The 22,483-nt window shown below is 42.4% G+C and overlaps 1 protein-coding gene across 7 annotated transcripts in view; it reads right to left on the reverse strand.

Moving 5' to 3' along the window:
- LRRC4C (leucine rich repeat containing 4C) overlaps positions 1-22,483 on the reverse strand; it is a 1,058,673-nt gene that overhangs the window by 484,935 nt on the left and 551,255 nt on the right. For all 7 annotated transcript variants that reach the window (XR_007243465.1, XM_048483631.1, XM_048483624.1 and 4 more), the window contains one exon: positions 3,550-3,686. The gene's annotated coding sequence lies outside the window, so the exon portion shown is untranslated. The remainder of the gene's footprint in view (positions 1-3,549; positions 3,687-22,483) is intronic.

Here is a 22,483-nt window from a genome sequence, read left to right on the forward strand (position 1 = left end):
TCACTCACTCACTCACTCACTCACTCACTCACTCACTCACTCACTCACTCACTCACTCACTCACTCACTCACTCACTCACTCACTCACTCACTCACTCACTCACTCACCTACCTCTTCATTTCCCCGCAGGCTCTGAGGCTTGGCTTCAGGGAAGCTGCTGCTCGGGCAGGGTGTCTCTATGATTTTCTTAAAAGGGCAATAAGGGAACAGCGTCTTCCCGGCGGCGCGGTGCGAACAGCACTGCCGGGAACATGCTGTTTCCCTTCCCTTTCCCACTCACCTTGTCCCCATCGTCGGCCTGCTGGCCTCCGAAGCCACTCCCTCACTGTCCTCTGACCCCTGGAGGTCAGAGGGCAGCATGGGCGGGGCTTCGGAGGCCAGCAGGCTGACGACGGGGACAAGGTGAGTGGGAAAGGGAAGGGGGCAGAGGCGGCTCCATGCGGAGCCGCCTGTCATCCGCCGGCCTCTCCTGAGGCCGCACGCACGCTTGCGTGCGAACTGCCTCCGCCCCCACACCGGCAGAATTCTTGCCTGCGTGGGGGCGCCTGGGGGGCCGTGCGGAAACGGCCTCTGACAGATTGTGCAAAACGAATTTGTGAACCTTATCTCCTCCCTGATGAAATCAACTATCTAGACTGGGCTCTGCAGGCTAATGGCTACTCCACTACAAAAATCAGAAGAGCTTTAAGGCCAAGAAAAACCCAGAGGACTGAGGAGAAACAGCCCCCCACAGGAAAAATATTTCTACCATACATCAATGGAATCACAGATCAAATAGGGAAACTGATGAAAAAGCATTACCTACAGACCATCTTCAAACCCACCAGGAAAATACAACAAATGCTATGCTCAGCAAAGGACAAGAGAGACCCCCTCACTTCTACAGGAGTATATCGCATACCCTGTAGCTGTGGAAAGGTCAACATAGGAACTACAAAACGCAGCATTCAGACCCGTATTAAGGAACATGAAAGACACTGTTGGCTTAACCATCCTGAAAAATCTGCAGTTGCAGAACATGTGTTAAACAAAACTGGACATATATTTGAGAACACTGAAATTCTGGACAATTCAGAAGCTTACTATGTCAGACTGCACAGGGAGGCCATTGAAATTCACAAACACCAGGACAACTTCAATAAGAAAGAAGAGACATTAAAAATTAGTAAAGCCTGGCTCCCAGTACTTAAAAAATGGACTGATAACCCCACCCGCAATACAATGCACTCAACCACATTTCTGCATAGCAAGTTCCCCCCAAACACTTAATGATTGGTTCCTCACCCTGGGACATGGACAATATATCACACTAAACCTTCCCTTCTCACATTGGCCTCTTTCGCACACACAAAATAATGCATTTTCAAACCACTTTCACAACTGTTTGCAAGTGGATTTTGCTATTCCGCACAGCTTCAAAGAGCACAGCTTCTCTGTGATACACCTCTGAAGATGCCAGCCACAGATGCAGGCAAAATGTTAGGAACAAAATCCACCAGACCACGGCCACACAAGCTGGAAAACCCACAAGAACCAGTTGAATCCGGCCGTGAAAGCCTTCGAAAATACATAGTCCTAGCTGCTAACGGAGAATGGTTTGAAAAACAGAAAAATGTCTGTGCTAAAAATCATGCTGTATACTTTAGATTCTCTAGGTAGGAGTATGAATCTACTTGTCTCATCTAAGTTATATTCATGTTACAATTTCTGCAGTACTATATGTCTTTCTCTCAGCTTGGATATTTTTGTCAACCTGGCAGCAAGGGGAGGGGATCTGACGCTTTACTCCATGACACTCATTGTTGCCATTTCCCCACTTCCCACATTGTGGATGCCCACTTTCAAGAGGGAGAACAATTGCACTAACTTCCACAATCCAGAAACCGCACCTTCACCTTCACTGCACCTTCACCTTCACTACTAAATACTTTTGCCTCCGAATGGTATCAACTTCTCAAATCAAAAATTTACTCAATAGGTTTATTACTGGAAGACCCAGAGAGATTTTCCAAACCTTGAAAAGTAAACTTCTAGAACAGGAATATCATATCTTGTTGGGGCAAGCAAATAAATCATGCTCACCCCTCTCTGTCGGAATAATACCAGAACAGGGGCACATAGCCAAATATCTTGAATTATTAACTGAACCCCAACAGAGATGGATTATCACAAGGGCCAGATCCAATACCTTCCCATTGGCCATTACAAAGGGTCGCTACTTATCCATACCTCTCCAGGATTGGGTTTGTCCACACTGTAAAAATCAAGTGGAAACTCTTGCTCACATTATTCTTGACTGTCCGAGATATGTGGGCATTAGGAATTTCTCTCCCAGGCTGGCCCTAGACCAGGGGTAAGGAACCTGCGGCTCTCCAGATGTTCAGGAACTACAATTCCCATCAGCCCCTACCAGCATGGCCAATTGGCCATGCTGACAGAGGCTGATGGGAATTGTAGTTCCTGAACATCTGGAGAGCCGCAGGTTCCCTACCCCTGCCCTAGACAAATCTGAAAGTGACTCTGACTGTTCTGTTGTGGAGCTTCTGTTAAACAACACAGATGTCAAGCTCTTGGAAAAAGTAGCAAAATTTCTTTTACAAGTGACAGAACTTTCTAAGTAATGTATACTGCTATATAGTCTTCCTGTCTGCGCTTTGAATGTACTCTTGATTTGTATTTCAAAAATGTCTGGCAATGCTCTAGAACCTATTTTTAAATGCCAAATAAAGGTGGTTGTTGTTGTACTAAATACTTGACAGGGAAGAAAATACTTTTTGTTTATTTCCAAGAAATTTGGTCTATGAAGAAATGGGACAATGTGCTTTAGCCAAGGAAGAACAATGAAAAGTAGTCCATAAAGCTCTCTGTTGGCTATGATCCTCCTCAATCATACTAAAATGTTGGTAGTTTCTAAACTCATCACTAGATTAAAACATATATTGTTTTAATATGTTCTTGTTTTCCTTTCAAACATCTAAAATATCTGTATCTTGACACACCATGCTAATTAAGTATATCTATCTCTTAGGATCGACATAGAAAACAAAGAAACTCATTTGACTCAACCATTGGAAGAATGATACTGAATATTTTCTGACCACTAATACGAATTCAGCAAGTTCCATTACTGGCTAAACAGAAAACACCTTCATTTTGCTGCTACTTCAAGTTGCCAGAGCCAACTTCAGAGCATAAAGAGGGGGAAATAAACAATTTCAACAAACACTAGGTTTTTGATAATGTCACAATTGGCACCTACCAGCAGAACAAAAAAAAAAACTGTCAACCAATCTAGACACATCTATAAGATTCATGCAAATTAGTCCATTCAACTGATGCTGAAGTGTCCAAAATAATCAATGTTTAAGTCAGTTTCCCAGAAATAAATCACTATCAGCAGTAATATTTTTCAGAGTTGTTTTATCTCTGTATAACAGACTTGTAAAAACAAATGACATGAATGAAATAGAAATTACATTCACATTGTGGATACGCACATGATATTGGAAAAGACGTCAGAGATTTGAAATAAAACAGCAACTGATTACCTGTGTAGGATTTTTCATTGGACAACTCCCCTCATCTCCAAAGTGGAGTCTATTTTGCTTTTGCTACTACTCCATATATTTCCTCATAAACAGATTCTTCAGAGCAATTTCTTTCTTTTTTTTCTTTTCAAATGGACCTGAGTGAAAAAATGGAGGAAAGGTTACTTTTCAACTCAGTTACTCACACATCTATACATGCTTATGCGGGAGACTGGCAGACACATGCAGACGAATTTGGAAAAAAAATGGTTCATAATCATGGTACAGTGGGTACAAATACAACAAGCGAAAGACATGCTGGTTTAAGCATATTCATTAATAAGCAAACCATAAGTCAAAACGAGCAACATGAATTATATACTAGGAAAAGGATTTAAAGTAAGCCTGCAGTATTTACAATAAAAGGACCAATAATTAACAACACAATAGCTATTTTGTAGCATTGTTATATGGAGCAGAATTTCTTTTTCTGTAATTAACTATTTTAAAAAGATATAGCCATTGATTCCTCTTCCACACTTTTTCTCTTTCAAAATAAAAGTTTATTTTTTATTTCTTTTTTAGCTTTCTGTTATATCTCCTTGCATCTTTTTCTAAACTCAGCCCTTGTCCTTTTCTTGGAGGATTGCTGGGGAATGTTACACACCCTGGGATGTTCTGACAGGAGGGTAGGAAGATTTGGAAAGTCATTGTTTTCCTTTCAGCATCTGTAGAATGAAATTCTAAATTTTATAGAACCTCCTTCACCTCCTCTCTTCTCTCTAAATTTCTATGTTGATCAAAACAGAACTGGTCAGAAACAAGACTGCAAATTGGGGTGTTGTGTGTTTTCTGGGCTGTATGGCCGTGTTCTAGTAGCATTTTCTCCTGACATTTCACCAACATCTCAGTGATTCCGGCCATGAAAGCCTTCGACGATAGACTGCAAATTCCTAAAAAGATTTTAAAAATTGTTGGAATTCAGTTAGAAGGGAATTTTGGGAATTCTTCCTTTAACAACACTCTTATGTGGGCCAAACTACTGAAACTGGTTTCACATCTTTTGAAATACTGTAACATTTGTTTGATCAGCAACCGTATGAAACAGATAACACTAATACATATACCTTCAAGAACAGACAACCCTATCAGATCTTTTTTCGTGCTAAAAATACCTATTACCTGGTCTTATAGCAAGATCCTATCAACTAAAAGTGCAAAGAGTGCAAAATTCTGGAGACGCACAGGTGACTGCTAAGGAAAGGTGAAAATAGGTAATATGTATATGTATTAACCATTTCCACAAAAACATGGGAGAAAAATGTGCATGGCTTCTGTCTTCACAGAAAATTATTGATACTTGGCAGTCTGCAAAGTGAAATAATTCTTGTTTGAAAATTTAGCAGTTTCATAAATGGATTACAAAAACAAAAACCATGGGTATAGAGGGGAGGGGGGCAGGTTGTGCTGTCATCTGTTGTGTTGCCATCTGTTTTATTGTTGGAATGTTTTATTGGTTTTATATATGGGATTTTATGCTGTTTTATCATGTTGTGTGCTGCCCTGAGCCCTTTGGGAGAGGGTGGCTAATAAATAAATAAATAAATAAATAAATAAATAAATAAATAAATAAATAAATAAATAAATAAATAAATAAATAATGTTTTTATTCTAGTAATGCCAAATAACGGCACTAGAAATCAACTAGGCCTGTAATTGTGACAGTGGGCAGGGCACGCGGTAAGCACTCCAAAAAGGGGGCAGGCGTGTCCCTGGGCAGCTGAACGGCCAGCCTCACCACCTGGCAATTTGTGCACTGATGCACACAGGCGCTTGGGTGGAGCAAGTCGCCTATATAAGGCAGCATGCAGTGGCCTCAGCCTCTTTTTCGATGCATCGAGGCAAACTCACCCACCCGCCCTCCCGATAGGGATGGGATTATTTTAGTTCATCCGTCGCAGCCCTTTGGAGGCAGTTTAGGCAGAGGAGCACATCATTTTGGGGGAGGACCGAACTTGCAGGCCGGACCTCCCTGCCTAGGGCAGTTTCCATAAGAGGCGGAAATGGGGAAGGGCTCGGGAAGCATGCCCAGAAGGCCCTCTGATGGGGAGCCCGATGCCCCATATGACAGGGCCCATGGCCGGGAACACTTGTCTTCCCCAAGTATAAAGGAGGAAAGGCTGGTTCAGCCAGGAAGGCTGTTCAGTAAGAAAATGCGCTCCTCTTGATCGCCCAGCTTCTTTCAGCATTGATTAATAAAAAGGGCTGCGGCCCTATTTCAATCCAAGCCATATCTGTGCTTATTCAAGTAGCCTCTGCACATCTGGCCACAAAAGACTCTCTCTGTCAAAGCTGATCTAATTTTTCAAACATAAGGAGGGTCTGCATCAGTGATTTAAAAATACAGGCATGCTTTTGGTCATTTCATATCCATTTCAAATCATTTTCCTTAAAGCAAAAGAACAACATTAAAAAATAATCCTCAAACACATGTTATGTTTAATAGGAACAATTAGAGCTACCATGCCACAGAGAGCAGGGATTTATTTTTCATCTCTCAATGCCATTTTACTATGCCTTAAGTGAATTTTGTATATTTGATTACTTATTCCAGCCATTATTTCACTTTCAGCAAGAAGGTCAGTCATTGTTGGCAAAATGCTCACAATAAAGAACAAGAAAGTTTCAATTTCCAGGCAAGATCAGATACTTCTACACAGGAGAAACCTATTAAAAACACTACCCAGACTATATTTGTCCTTGTCTATTATTTTCAGGAATAACCAGATAACAGCAGAAGATGCCACTTTATTTCAATCAAAAAACAAAAACTTCCATAAAATCCTTCAAAAACATATATAAAGTCATTTAAAGACTTCCAAAACTTTTCCCAGCCAATAGACTACTGACTGTGCAATTGTGGTAAACTTTTGAATTTCTCATCAACCTGAAGAAAAATATATTGTTTGATAATAAAACAGAATTTGTAACTAATTCCATATGCTAAACTAGCTTCAAGATCTTACATTATGTAATGCATGTATTAGTGTGCCATATAGATACCCATATGTACAGACAGCTCAATTATATGTTGTTTTCCTCTTTTTCCTGTCTGTAGTCAATTTTTTTTATATATCAAAGATTTACCTTAGTAGCAGTATGGAATTTTGATATAGGCCCAGTTTCATTAAAGGGGCACATTTCTGTACATAATATATCTCACAATATATCTTGAAGTGCCTGTACACAGCCCCAGTATCAGCAAGTTCCAACAGATTAAAGGGAGAATGCATTAGTTGCTGTGGGTTTTCTGGGCTGTATATATTTATTTCAAAAGATGGCAGACAATGCACTTTTTCAATCACATCCTCTCGTTTCATTAAAAAAAGTTTTTTGATAATGTCACTGTCCTCACTAAAATGAAACTGTTTTGATTTAGATGAAGGCAATCCCCCATGCAACAACTTCAAGATTGTTTCCCTTCCTTCTACTGCTTCCTCAAAACTCAGAACCTGATTGTAAAACTTTGAAGCAGCAGTTTTTAAAGGTGTGTGTGTATGGGGGAGGAATGATCTGTTATCCATCAGCAGCACATATATGCTTTACAGAAAAATAAAAAGCCCCCTCCATTGTGTTTCAATCAAGTCTGTTTGCCCCCACCCAATTGTTTCAGATTGTTTTGTGGCCCTCACATTTCAGATTCTGATTTGGCTACGCTTCTTGTCATGTTGACAAAAGGTTGTCATCCATCACGAGCTTCTATTTTCTGCTTTATAAATTTTGATATCCCAAAATGAATTTGCCCGGGCTCATTTTTTTCCATTCTCTACAACAGAGATTATTACCATGTTTCAGACAAAACAATCACACATACGTTTCTCTCTTAACAAGAACTCTTTCAAACTGCTGATTAGGTAACTATAGACAACCCTTTAAAATTTTTTGAACTTTCTTCAAAGAATGAAGAGCATTGTACTTAATGCAAACCCAAAACATACTAAAAGAAAGTGAAGAATACTGCAAAGCCACTTTGAAATTCTTTAACTGGAAGTTTCAAATTTTGTGAATGAAATTATTTAAAAATATACAGTTTTTTTATATTTATAGTCAAACCTGTTGTTTGGACATGGAGCAAATAATAGAAGTATTGTAATCTAAACAGGAAATTAAAGGATTTGGAGGAGAGAAATAATAAATAATAAATTGAAATCTGCATATTTTCAAAAGATCTTGGAAAAGTTCTGAAGATGCATAAAATCTTTTTTTCTATTGTTTAAGATCAACATCAGGCATGACAGAAAAAAATCTCATTGACACTTAGAGTGCAGTTTAAAAGGTGGGAGGATATTACATGTGAAAACAAAGCCAAATTGAAAGCAGTGTGACACTTGCACAAGAACCATTACTACTAGTGCCATGCAAATCGGCACAGACACAAGTGCAGAGAGACTTACTTTGGTGGTGGGGCACAGCATGGCTCCACGGCACTCAGATCTAGAAGTTTTCCTCCATGTTGTTGCTTCTGTGCAATTAGGGCCTGCGGTGACATGAGGAGGGCATTCCAGGGGCATTTTCATTCAGTTTTCAGTGCATTTTCAATCTGGGAGTGCCCCCTTTTTTGTGGGGCATACTTATGCCACCACAAGATGTGGTGTAAGTCATTCCCAACATTTGTCTTCCTTGGGAGAGAAGAAGATTTTCTCCTTCTCTCCTGGTGCCTGAACAGTTGAGTGTGACTTTGGAAACAGAGCTGTCCCTGAAAGCTGCTATACTATCCCCATCCTGCTTGGATTGGTCTGCCTGTAATCATGATAAAATATAACACCACCATCTATCAGAGTTATAATTTTTTGTAGGTGTTCAATCCTAACATTTGTTAGCTACATCAATTTTTCTGTAACCTAAAAAATAACTGTTTTCACATGTAATACTGCAAATTATGAGGTAATACAAATGTGAACACTGAAAATGCAGCTAGAAATGTTTTTGGATTCAAAATTATTGCAAGAAATCCAGTATTTTAGTGGCCAAATAAATACAGACAGGTGATATTCTGACATTAAGTGAAAGGTTTGAAGTCACCAGAAACTAGCATAAATAGCAAATACAGATAATAAGCAGGTACATCCAGAATAGGAGGGCCAGTTTCTGGGCCGATGGGGCCCCCCGAAAGGGGATGAAATGGGCCTGTTTCAAGAAGAGATCCACCACCACCCAAATGACTGACTTCCCGCCACTGACTGGAGATGTGGCGCCACAGAGCATCGGGGCTGGGGAGGGGTTGCAACAATCCTGGTTGCTTCCCCGTCACATTTTTGGCTGCAGCACAGATAGGGCAACCTGCTACGTAGTCAGCCACATCTTTGTGGAGGGATGGCGACCAGAACTGCCTCCTGGCCAGGTGGAGTGTCTTCACAACCCCCCCCCTGGTGTCCCATTGATTTGATGTCGTGGCAGCCCGCTAGAACTCGGCCGCGGAGCCCTACCAGGATGTAGATCTTGCCCCTCCTCCACCAAAAGCCTCCTTGTTCGGTGAGGGCACCAGTTGCACAGTCGCCATCAGGGATAGAGCCTGAGTGGGCACGGAGGTCCATTTCGAGGGCCAGAGGAAGGGTGTGGGAGGGGGCATCAACAGTCCCCTGCTGGCGTGAACGAGACCTGGTGACCGCTTGTAGGCCAAGTTGGGAAGGAGAGAACACTGTACCCATGCGCCGCTCCTCAGCCGGGGAGAAGTCCGGGAGGTGGGAGAGTGCATCAGCAAGTAGGTTGCTCTTCCCTGGGAAGAAGTTCAGGGTGAAGTTAAACTGGGCGAAAAAGTCAGCCCACCGCAGTTGCTTGGCGGAGAGCCTGCTGGGAGATTTAAGGAAAGCTAGGTTCTTGTGATCTGTCCACACCTCGAATGGTAGGAGGGCCCCCTCAAGCCAGTGACACCAGGCAGATAGAGCACGGCGAATAGAGCTCGTCTCCTTATCCCCCACCGTCCAATCCAGTTCGGCCCCATAAATTTGTGGGACAGGAATGCGCAGCCATGGAGTTTCCCATCCTCCCATCTTTGGAGTAAGGCAGCCCCTAAGGCCACGTCTGATGCATCTACGTGCACTATGAATTGTTTGTTGGGGTTGGCGTGGGCCAGGATCGGCTCGGAGGTGAAAGCAGTTTTAAGGGTTTGGAAACCGGCTTGGCAATTTGGGAACCAGACAATAAGAGCCCCTGGGATCAGTTCGATGGAGCAATCGGTGCTCCAGTGAGGTGGGAGCCTGTCACACTCACCCTCATCAAACCCTCAGTTCCAGCACAATTAAAGGCTGAACACGCTCAAACAAAGTCAACTTGTGAGAAGGAGCTAACTTTATTTAATTGTATCGCCCTAGCTACAGGGTGCTGAAACTGAGGGCTCTTGCCCTCAGTTCCAGTATAAGCATAAGCATAAGCATAAGCATAAGCATAAGCATAAGCATAAGCATTTTATTGTCATTGTGCACGCACAACGAAATTTGGGGACATGTCCACACCCCTGGGCTACAGCCCTGAGTGAGGGGACACCCAAAGACCTATTTGTCTCCGGGCACCATTTTCCCTTGGTACGTCTCTGATATTCTCTGAATCTGCTAATTTATCCATCGTTATTAAAGAATGTCCCTCTAGTTGCCACTAATTCTTATTATTTTAAATGCATATATTTAATTATAAAACCAAATAAGTAGTTTCTAACAAATAAGTAGTTTCTAACAAATGAGTAGTTTCTAACATAAGAACAGCAGTATAAAAACTGATGAAGCTTTTAAAAGTAATGTATAGAAACCATGTCTTAAAAAAAATGAACAGCTATAAATTAACACAGCTATGGTATAAGATCAATGACATTTTGAAATGTGAAAGACACTGGCAGGACTTATCTAGGTGAGAATGTTTCCCTTGTCCTGTCAATGCAGTGCCTGCTGATGATTGTGTATTTTACCTCCATCACCACACTGTAAAGGTGAGATAGGTGTGATATTTGTTATGGGCCTGGGGGTGAGACCCAATCTTTAATGGAGGGGGTACAACTGGTGAATGATGGTGTGCCAGACCAGACCAGGGCACCTAGGGAGGAAAAGGAATAGTGATAAAAAGGGATTCACTCTGGGACCCAAAAGTGGACAGACTCCTAGAGCAATCCTGCCTGTCCCCTTTCTCAGGAGGCCTGTAAAAGGTTTGTTTCTTCTCTGCCCAATAACCGTCCTGGCCAATCTGACTCTATTGGCTAAGATGTAAAGCCACAAGTTTCACTATTGACTGCTGAATGTCATATTGCAGCATTTAAAATACACCACACTTTGCTAGGTAAGATTTAAATAAAATATTTTAGCATTATAGAATGTTAACAGGATTGTGTTAAGTTTTGTAAGATTTTCAGGTTATTTTTTAAACTTTAATTCATAATTTTATGTATAAATTGTTGTTGGTTGATGACTGTAATAACATTTTATTTTGTAATAAATTTTATTTTGAGCTATCCTTGATTTCCAATGTTATAATGAACAGTATTTTAAACTTTTGGACATTGAACAAGTAGCATTATTGTCTTGATGATCATTGTTATCCCTTTCTGTTGTTGCAAATAACTCCTGTCAAAAATATTTTTAGGTGAACCAAACTTAGCCTGCATGTTTCTCTGAACATAAGGCAGATGACTATTGCTGATTCAACCAGATGTTGTTATGCTACATTTCCTATATAACATCCTGAACAAATGTCTTGGCAACGTAAGAAACAAAAATGGATTTGGCTTCAGTTCAGACATCCTTGTTCCCGGCTGTGAATTGTGTGCATGCTTTTGAAATTTTCCAGGCATTCCTAAATTGCCTTTAAAATGCAGTATCCATCGAACAAGTAGGTAGCCAGATGCACCTTAGGGTATATGTCTTTGCAACTGGTATATTCATTCAGTGGGCTGTGTGACATTCGGAGTGAACAGTTATAAGAACTGTTATGAAAGGATAACACAGGCTTCTCTGTGGGTAGATGGCAATTAAGTCCTGAATTACAGCCCAGGAAGGGAAAGACATGTTAGAGTAAGCTGAGAATGGAAAGGAAAGTCCAGTTTCAACTGAAAGAGTTTGGCTAAGCTAACAAGGGGGTCATGATGGATCATTATGGTCCTCCTTGGCATTTAACAAACTTCTTTAATCTGTGCATTTGAGGTGACTGGCCAAGAGCAAGTTTGAAGGAAAATTTCATCCCTAAATTCTGATTGGCTTAGAAAATGAGCTCCTAGGCTGCAGGAAAATACTGCATTGGAGTTCTGTGTCAAAATTGGAAATCAGAAAGACAGGTTCTTACAGTATAAGTCACAATTCTCGGACTTGGATTTATTCCTAAGAAGGAAAATGTACAGGATTAAAAAAAAATTAGATAGCAAATACCTTTTCATATTTCTTCCTAAAGTTTGACCCCAAATTATACCACTGATTGTTCCCAATTATGTTTTCTGTGATTTAAGCTTAGCTATTAAAGTTTTATTTTTCTTATGATCATTGGAAGTGAACTTAATGCTTGTGGAAAGAAATCCTATTCATATTTTGCCAGCTGCTCATTTACACTGACCACTTCTGTCAGTGCTGAATATTACAAAATTTAGAGAGCAAAGAAGGAAAAGAAGAGAGAAAAAACAGTCCACAAAAGGGGACAGATTCAAAACAATTTCCTTTGACAGACAGCAGATCCTCTGGGCAAGAAACTCCTGAATGGTGGTGGGGAGAAGTAAAATGTTTGAAACACAAGACAACCTTTCTTCATCAACATAGATTACAAGTCTAAATAGGCTTCTGGAGAATGCTGAGTGTCAAGGAGGGCCAGTGACAAGTATGTGTGTAGAAGGGTTTCAATCTTTTGAACTAGTGTATGTAGCATTGCTAAAAAGTCATAATTTAAGATATAACATAAGATATGAAAAGTAGTTTCTTCTCAGCTCCAGGCTTGTGGGGAAGAGCCTGGGGGGAGGCTCCCTCAGCAGTCCCAAGATGGCCAATCATATCCTTTGGGAGCAGGACCAGGAGGGGCGGATCTCCAGGTAGACCTGGAGTTCAGAGACTTCTCTCTGGTTCACCCATTGATAGATTTATTTAGAAGGGATGCTGCCAGCCAGCCTCCTCTGTTTTAGAAATTCCCTTAAGGGGTTTGACTGTAGAGACATACAGTGGCATGCTTAGTTCAAGGGCTCTCTCTACCAGGGTGGCAAGGAACCATGAGAGGCCCATGTGGGATCCCAGGGCTTGCAACTCTATAGGTGCTCCTTCAACAGGTAGGCTAGGAGAAAGACGTGATATGGGGCAGCAGACAAGTTGCCTGATGCCGGATCTGTCCCATGCTGCACCAAGGCTTCTGTGGTTGTACTCAGTAAAAGTTGTGGCCTACTTTTCCCCAATCTGGCCTTTGGTGTTATGCTTCCTCTTTATCCTCATTCCTTCCCTTGCCCTTAAGGCTGCAGTTATTCCTTGTGCTATCCTTGACCACAGTAAGCACCTACACTAGAAAGGGATGTCTGGAATTAATCATTAGTCAATAATTTTTTGTGCATAATATTGGGCAAGTGGTCAGATGATAAGCAAATCATGCATCCCTGTGCACCCAGTTCACATCAACTGGTTTTACTTAAACTCTATCATGGTAGCCTAGAATAATTAGTTAACCAGTTGCAGTGGAACCACTTATAGCTGAAAATACTGTCAAATTTAATTTTAGCTTATTCCAGATCTTAACAATTAACACTAAGGTTGATTCATCTTAAATGTGATGAATAAGGACAGATTTACAGGTTCTTTGCACCACCAAAATTCAAATAAGTGGGTTCTAATTAAATCAAACCTGAATTATCTCTAGAAGCTAAAATAACCAAACTGAGGCTATCATATTTTGGTCACATTATGAGAAGACAAGAGTTGCTGGAAAAGACAATAAAACTAGGAAAAGGTGAAGGCAGTAGAAAAAGAGGGAGACCCAACATGAAAAGGATTTACTCAATCAAGGAAGCCCTCAGCTTGCAAGACCTGAGGAAGGCTGTTAGCGATAGGATATTTTGGAGGTGATTGTTTGTTTGTTTGTAATATCCCACCCCTTCCTAACAAGGTCAGAACAGAATTCTTGCCACTTAATACAACAATTTAACAATTTAACAATTTAAAATAACATAAGGAACAATGTTCTAAACAGTCCACTGAAATGAAAGTGGACATTTCCACGAATGCACTGCTGGAAACAGAATAAGAACTATACAAAAGCATGGCACTGCTTGTGTGCAGTCCCTAATCAGTTCCAATGGGATTTGTGAAGAAGATATTTCCTGCTGAACTGTTAGTTTTTAATGATGAAGAAGAGAAGAAGAAGAAGAGTTTGGATTTATATCCCCCCTTTCTCTCCTGTAGGAGACTCAAAGGGGCTTACAATCTCCTTGCCCTTCCCCCCTCACAACAAACACCCTGTGAGGTTGGTGGGGCTGAGAGAGCTCCGAGAAGCTGTGACTAACCCAAAGTCACCCAGCTGGCGTGTGTGGGAGTGTACAGGCTAATCTGAATTCCCCAGATAAGCCTCCACAGCTCAGGCGGCAGAGCTGGGAATCAAACCCGGTTCCTCCAGATTAGATACACGAGCTCTTAACCTCCTATGCCACTGCTGCTCGGATAGCTGCTTGGATAGGATCGGATAGCTATTCTGCTAAAACCAGGAGTTCTGATCAGTTATGAAGATCATGCCACCACATTCTTTGAAGACTTGACATCTGACACCAACAGAATTTATCTGCATGCTACTGATATCTGGAGATACCTTAACAGACTACTTGCTAGATGCTCAACAAGATGCTCCTCGCAAGATAGCTGCCCAAGACATAGCACAAGAAATGGTGGAGAATTTTCAACCAATAGAGCTTTTGAAATCTGGTAATGTTACTCATTTTAGCATGTCTATTTCAGCGAATTCCTATAATGTTCCACTTGTTATTCACTGGGTTCAAAGATCCTGGTAGCGTGCAATGATGAGAACATTATTAAAGCCAGTTTGGATGCCTGGAGATTTAAAAAATAAAACCACTTTATGGAAATATGTCTAACCATTCTAGGCACAGATGTCAAGAAGTGTTATATAACCTAACTAAACATACACAAGAACATTTATATATCATGAGTTATTGTTATTTTTTAATATATGACATAATCATACTAAGTTATATATTTTTATCTTCTGAATGTTGAGAAAAGTATGGGCTTAACCAACATATAAGTGGTTTATATGATTATCTTTTGCATTGGATCTGATATTGCATAGTTTCCCCAGTATCCAATAAAAATACGAGACCACAGAATGGGTTAACTAGTTTATTTAAAACAGTTAATCTACATCATCCATTAACTATGGACATTTAACTGAGGGTAGGCTGCATTAGGCTGCCTAGCCATGACTGACTTTTGTATTGACAAACCCATCCTGGCTCCAAACTTGGCTAGTGGCTTCTGCCAGCCTTGTTTGTCAGTACCTGCATTTACTGTACAAAAAGATGTCCAGCCCCAGCCCCCTTCTTTGTTGCACCATGAAGCCATTAACAGGTTCGTAAAGATGCTGATGATCACCAAAGGCACTTCTTCACATGCCCTATCCAACCAACAAGCAAGTGATGGTCTGTTCAGAACATGCCCTCCATTACTGATAGCTCAGGGTGCTCATTGCTTCTCCCCATCTATCAACAAGCAACCCATGCTATCCCTGTTGAACTAGTTATGGCCTAAATAGTCAATAACCAGGCCTAGCTATTATTAACTACCCACCCTGAACATCATGAAGCAGGCAAAGAAAAAGCGTCCCCCAAAAGCCAATCAGGTAATAGGTCCAAAAATTCTTGCTTGGCTCCAGCTAGTCCCATGATATTCAATGGAGGGTGAGTGGTCAGCAACAGGAGGCAACAGCTGCCTCATCAGGAAAAAAATAGCAATACAAGCTTCTCCTGCTAGCCTTCCCATCAGATGGTAGCCTTTTACGTGCAGCCAATCTGGCTTCATGTTTTATTTAACTTAAACTGGGGCAAATCAATCTCTAGCTTACAAGCCAGGAATGCTTCTTCTGGCTCCAGCAACATTTTCTACTAATGACATATACTTCCATCCAGAAAATGTAACTTTCTTCCCTTCCTGTTACCACTGCATCTCACAGGTATCTGTAAATCACCACTTCTCAGGGCCCAGGGGCCATCAACAATGATATCATCAGCAAAATAAAGGTCTGCTGAAAGAGGTTGGAATTAATGGAGTCTGTCCTCCCTTCCAATAGGAGTAAATTTAGTCAGTATTCAAACCATAATGGCTAAGAGAATAAACTGTGATCTAGGAGATTATTGCTATAAATGCACTAGATTACAGTTAATAAAACTGTAAGATGAAGCAAATAGTGAAATCAGAATTGCAGAGATAAAACAATGGTGCTGGTTGTTTCAATTAAAAAAAAGGGTTGCACAGAGACATAGAGAATTTATCATTTCCTTGTGCCCTTGAGTCTCTACAGAGGTGAATTACTGTTTCAACATTCAGCTACATAATCAGGACGTTTGCATGATGCAGACGAACAGAGAATTAAACATTAGAGCCTCTAGGAAAATGAGCTCAAGGAAAAGATCAGCATACAATGCATTGATTCTCCAGGCAGTCAGCAGAAAATGAACATATATTGACCAATGAATGGAATAATAGCTTTGTTGCAAGCTTGCATGAGACATTCAATCTCTACAAGTGGGCAGAGGAAAGGAGTCATCTGCTCTGTACACTCCACTATGGAACATCTAGCCACCCCAACATATCTGAGCAGATATAAAAATCTTCTTTTATTAACCACAAATAGATAACTTGCATAGAACAAGCTAAATTTCAATGTATCTTAGGGTACATGCCTAATTTCCTCAAAATTCTGGTTTGGATGGCAGAAATCTATTTCACAACTCTACAGTATTTGTTAAGACAATTTGTTAAAGCTGGACAAATACTTTCACATAAAGTGGAATGTTTCTTTTGTTTAGATTCTGTTCTCCCCCATTTTTTGCATATTTAATCTCTCATACCAATTATTTGAAATTTTATCTGTTTTTTTTGTGAAGAGAGAAAGGAGGTGTATCTCCTTAGAGCACTTAACAATGCTTCTCTGGCTCTCTTAGATAAATGCATGTTTTTTTTAAAAAAAAACAGACTTCCTTCCACCTCCCCCCAATATACCCTGGTGAATCATTGCTAATAACTAAAAAGAACCCAAACACAAATTCAGTTGATTTTTGTGAGTATGTTCTATATCCCAGGTGCTTGTTTGTTTACTGAACAAAGCACTAAGTAGTAAGTGGCACTAAGTGGTAAGTGGCTTTGGGGACATAATCTACTAATGTGCAGGTGACAATGTCCTAAAAGGAAAATGTTATAGATCCATCTGTGTATGCATGCTGCCAAAAAAAGGTGCAACCTGGGAGGAATTTTATTCCAGAAAATTGTTAAATGGGTGGTTAAAACATGCCAGGATCTTGTCATTAAATGGAAATGGTTTCCTTGAGAGTGTGAAACAACGGAAAAAACAGTGTAATCTGAATTTCCTATCCTTTGGTTAAGCCCAAATTAAACATTAACAGTATGATTTAGACTTACGAGTCATAAGAGAGCCAAAAAGGGTACAAGAGACAATTGACAGAAGATAACAAACTGATTGGAGAAGATCCATTTTACATTTCACAGATACACTAGAATGGTTGAAATCATGAACAAATAAAAAAAATCATTTCAGTTTTAATACAAAAAGGAAACAGAAGAGAAACTGCACTTTAAATCATGGATACTCACTCACCCTTGTGTTCAGATTTCAACATAATTTTTAAGAAGTACACTCAGGTTTAAAAAAATTTCCTGGACTGCCATCACATTACCTCTTTTCTTGTCCCTCATCCTTTACCATAAAGGCACCTTTCTGTGTAAAAGGAGGCCCATTTATCCAGCTAGCTCAGCACTGGAATCATGAAATACTTTTTCATATGTGTCTGCTTATCCCATCTGCTCATCTATAACTAAACAGGCAAAAAAATAAATCATATAAGAGATATTTTCCATGGCTAAGAGATACTTTCCACAACTGTATCTCTAGTTTGCTCATTTTGACACCCTATTTGATATGCAAAATTTAGCAAGTTCACAGTCATTCACTTTACATGTTTTCACATTGGCATCCAGGAACCAATCCATTTTTTTCAATCCATTTTTTTCTGAATGCGCACCAGCCCAATGAATGCTGTTGACTGATGAATGCCATACAGGCACCAAAGCAGCACATACATTGTAATAGTGATTGATTTTAAATACTGAACATGTCCTTGCACTACTGCTGGGGATGGTAGTTAGAGCCAGTAAATCTCAAATGGGATAACAACATAATGAATATTGGTAACTATGCAGGCACAAAATCACTGCATATACTTCAATAGCACTAATTTTAAATTATGGCCCTGAGGCATATGTAATCCAAGTAGCTAGCCAGATAATTTTCAACACACATCAACAGTGGCTATTATGCCAGCCATCATGCTGAATGCTGCTACTGTACAATTACAAAACTACTTGATTTTTTTTTTTTTGAATAGTGAACAAGTCACCAAATCAATCATTTGGAATGCTTGATTAAGCACTGACTGGGCATTATTCAGCCCATGGACACTATTTACTTCATAGCTTTGCTCTTACCTTTGCTAATAAAACTATGCTTTTTTTCTTCCAGGGAAGCTGGAAGGTGCTATAAAAGTGTACTTTTTTCTTCTAGGGAAGAGAGTGTTTCCATCCAGGGCTAATGAAGACCTATTGCACATCTCTGCTCCTACCTGTGTGTGAGTGAAAGGATCAGATTTGCTTGTGGACCCATCAGTGAAGGGGAGAAAGGGAGACAGAAACCCCTACTACTCCCCAAACATGCAATGACCACAACTTACAGCAGTGGGCACAAACCACTGTGTGATATCCCCTGCCACTTAAAATTGAGGATGCCTTGACAGCTCCCAAGCTGGGTCATGTCTCCTATAAGTGCTCAACCCAAAGTCCCTTAAGAGGATCCCAGAAGATGGAAGAAAACAGGAACATAGGCTTCAGCCATTTCCCAACATGCTGCCAGTCCCAGACAAGCCTCGCACCAGCCCTTTCAGACCGGCCGGTCCCCTGATGCTGGCAGCTTGCATAAGGAGGCTACCAGCCAGGGAGGGTCCGGAGCAGCTTCCAAGACATGACTCTGATCCCCCTCTCATTTGCTTCCTGGCCCCCACTCCAGTTCAATTGTCTTCGTTAGAACGGGCCTTGGTGGATGACCCCCTCCATGTAGAGGCATTTTAAATAAGGTTTTCAGATTCCTTTTGTGGGTGATCGGCGGGCCACAAGCATGTCTAATTTAAAATCCGACAGGGAATTCCCCAATGTGGTGCAGGACAAAATAAAGAAGGAGTGTGCTGCAGGCAGGATTGCGGGTCCTTTTTCCACTGCTCCCCTACCCTTGCTGCGGGTTTCGCCCATAGGGGTGGTCCCTAAAAAGGCTCCGGGTGAATTTCGCATGATTCAGCACCTCTCTTAACCTAAAGGGGGTTCAGTTAACAACAACATTGACCCGGCTTTATGCTCGGTCCGATACGCTACGTTGGCTGATGCCATTCAACTCATTAGGGCAGCTGGTCCTTCTGCCCTATTGGCGAAGTGTGACATTCAATCAGCTTTCCACATGTTGCCAATTCACCTGGGGGATTTTAATTTACTGGGTTTCAAGTTTGAGGGGGCCTGGTACTTCGATAAGGCCATGCCAATGGGGTACTCGGTGGCACACGCCACGTTAGAGGCTTCTAGTTCTTTTTTGGAGTGGGCCACAAAGGCTCATCTTCCAGGTTCAAAAATTACTCACTACCTGGACGATTTCTTATTTGTAGGGGCGTGTGGCACTAATGCTTGTGCAGAGGCCCTTATAAGACCCTATAGTTTGCCTGGTTTATTTGAGGGTTTTGTTGGATATGGAGGCGGGCACCTCCTCCCTCCCTGTGGAGAAGTTGCTAGCTCTTTCCAGGATGCTCAGGCTTACCATTCCAAAGAAAAAGTGTAGGTTGTGGGAGATTCAGTCCTTGTTGGGACATTTAAATTTCGCCTGCAGGGTTATTTCCCTGGGGAGAGCTTTCTGTGCCCACTTAGCCCATTCCATGGTGGGTCGTTCGGCCTCCCATCACTGGATCAGGATTACGGCAGGCCTACATGAAGATCTGAGGGTCTGGCTTATTTTTTTGTCTCGTTTTAACGGGGTCACTCTTTGGCAAACCCTGCTTCACTTGGAGAGGAAGTTTCAGGTTTACATGCATGCCGCAGGGGGTGTGGGCTTTGGTGTTTATTTTGATGGATGATGGTCTTGGAGCATTTGGCCCTCCTCCTGGTCATCTTCTGGCATCCTGCAAGAGATGACTTTCCTAGAGTTGTTTCCTTTGCTGGTAGTAGTTCACCTCTGGGGAGACAAATTCCGGGATCATTCTGTTTGCTTCTGGTGTGATAATCAGGCTGTTGTCAGAGTGGTCAACAGGCAGTCTAGCTGCTCGGGCAGGGTCATGCGGTTAGTGAGAGAGCTGGTTCTGTTATGCCTGAGAGATAACATTTCCTTTCATGCTGTTTTTATCCCAGGAGCAGAAAATAATATTACTGATGCTTTGTCTCGCCGCCAGGTGGATCACTTCCATGATGTGGCCCCAGAGGCCGCTCAGCACCTGGAGACCTTCCCGGAGCAGCTGTAAAGCCTTGACAACGGTCCATAGCAGAGGGGTCTTTGTGATCCCTCGCTCCAGCTGCATGCCAAGCATATGAAGAGGTGGTCTCATGGAATTCGGTTCTCGTGAAGGCCTGACCACATGGCAGACAATTACAGAAGGTCTCCTACTTCACTACTTGGCACACTTGCATTCACGAGGCTTTGCCCCTAGGTTCATTTGGGTGCATATGTCCTTTTTCTGCAAGACTGTGACGGTCCCAGATCCTACAACATCCTTCCTGGCACACAGAATGGTGGCGGGTTGGCGCCGAGCCAGCCTACATGCAGGGGATACTAGGCAGCCCATATCTAGGGAGCTACTTCAGTCCCTCGTGGACAGGGCACCAACATTTTGTCATTCCCCCTTTGAAGTCTCCCTATTTCGCATGGCCATTACACTGGAATTCTTTGGGGCATTTAGGGCTAGTGGTGGCTGTATCTGAGCATCACACGGGCCACAGGGCGTTAAGGTCCTCCGACGTCACAGTTGGGGATGGTGGCATTTACATTTGGCTGGCTTCCTCTAAGACAGAGCAGCTTTGGTGAGGCACCCAAGTCTTTCTCCCCCCAGGTGCACCTGGGGAATTTTGCCCTGTGGCCATAATCCAGGCCTACATGGCTGAGCACTTACCAGTACAGGGCTTATTCCTGGTGCATCAGGACGGGAACCCCTTGACCCACTTTCAAATGGTCTCTGTTTTACTCATAGGCATTGGCAGGCTTTGTTTTCCTCCAGAGGAGTTTGGTCTCCATTCATTCAGGATTGGAGTTGCCACTTTGGCAGCCTGCTATGGCTGTTCTCCTGAGCAAATGTGAACGGTGGGTCATTGGCAGTCATTAGCTTACAGAGCACATGTAAGACCTCACTTGTTGTTTTAATTTTGCGCAGAACTGCAGGAGAGCCGGACCCAGATTTGGATTGTCAGGCATAGTATCGCCCACTGGGCTGGCCTGTATGCAACATCAACTGTTTGGGGAGCAGATCTGGACCTCGGAAAGGCTGTGGATGTTGTTTGGCTCGACCGGCGGGATATGTGCTGGGAATCCTTGCTGCCCACTATATGGGGGGCGCTTCAGAGGTTTGGTGCACCTCATCCAATTGGGTGAGAATGATCTCCCAGCATTGAAAGGCCTGGAACTGTCCTTGCAGATGGCGGCCAGCCTCCGTGAGGTTCTGGTGCTGATATCAAAAGTTAAATTGTTTTGGTCCTGCCTCCTCCCAAGGCTCCTGTGGAAGGATGCCAGGGAGCCGAGGAAAGTGGACTTGGCATGCCACAAAGTGTGTAAGGCAGCAGCGTGGGTAGTCTGGGAGCTCAGTGGTAGCATTATCCTGCACCCTGATATAACCACCCAGGAGCATGTGTTCTTTCGTATGGATGGTGTGCACCTGTCCAAATGAGGCATGGACAGTTAGCTGTGTGCAATACAGCAGGCACTTTTGGATTGGCTGGGAGGCTTGAGAAGCTATGGTGGGAGCTGAAGGGTCAGCTCTCTGGCAGTTTTGGCAGATGAGCGCATCCTTATGGGGAGGCCGAGCTTGCATGCTGGACCTCCCCATGGTTGGGGGCCTCCATAAGAGGCTTGGGTTGGGGTGGGCTCATGGTGCATGCCATGGAGGCCTCTGCAATCGAGCCTGACACCCCAGCAGGAAGAGGGCCACAATTGCACAACCTGTGCAATTCATGTTTGGAAATGTTAGGAGTCACCAAATTATATCTGGAATCGTTGCAAATATGTTCACACATGAATTTTGTAGCTGCTGTTGGGGTAGTTCCCACCCAGCAACCACTGCCTTTCTTTTCTTTTCTTTTTTGCTTCAGTCTGACTGTTAGTGCTGCCTAGGGTATTTATCAACTCCAGTCAGTAGCTTTCTTCTGCTCCCCTGTGTCATGCCGAAACAAAGTGGGCCTTGGCCACGAGGCAGGGCCTTAAATGGGCCCTGCCTGGCCCACTCTGATAAGAACATGAGAAAGAGCCTGCTGGATCATACCAGAGTACATCTAGTCCAGCACTCTGCTACTTGCAGTGGCCCACCAGATGCCTTTGGGAGCCACATGCAGGATGTGAAAGCAATGGCCTGCTGCTGCTGCTACTCCTGAGCACCTGGTCTGCTAAGGCATTTGCAATCTCAGATCAAGGAGGATCAAGATTG

This window comes from Sphaerodactylus townsendi, linkage group LG02 (genome assembly GCF_021028975.2).
Source record: "Sphaerodactylus townsendi isolate TG3544 linkage group LG02, MPM_Stown_v2.3, whole genome shotgun sequence".
In the NCBI taxonomy this organism is placed as follows: domain Eukaryota; kingdom Metazoa; phylum Chordata; class Lepidosauria; order Squamata; family Sphaerodactylidae; genus Sphaerodactylus; species Sphaerodactylus townsendi.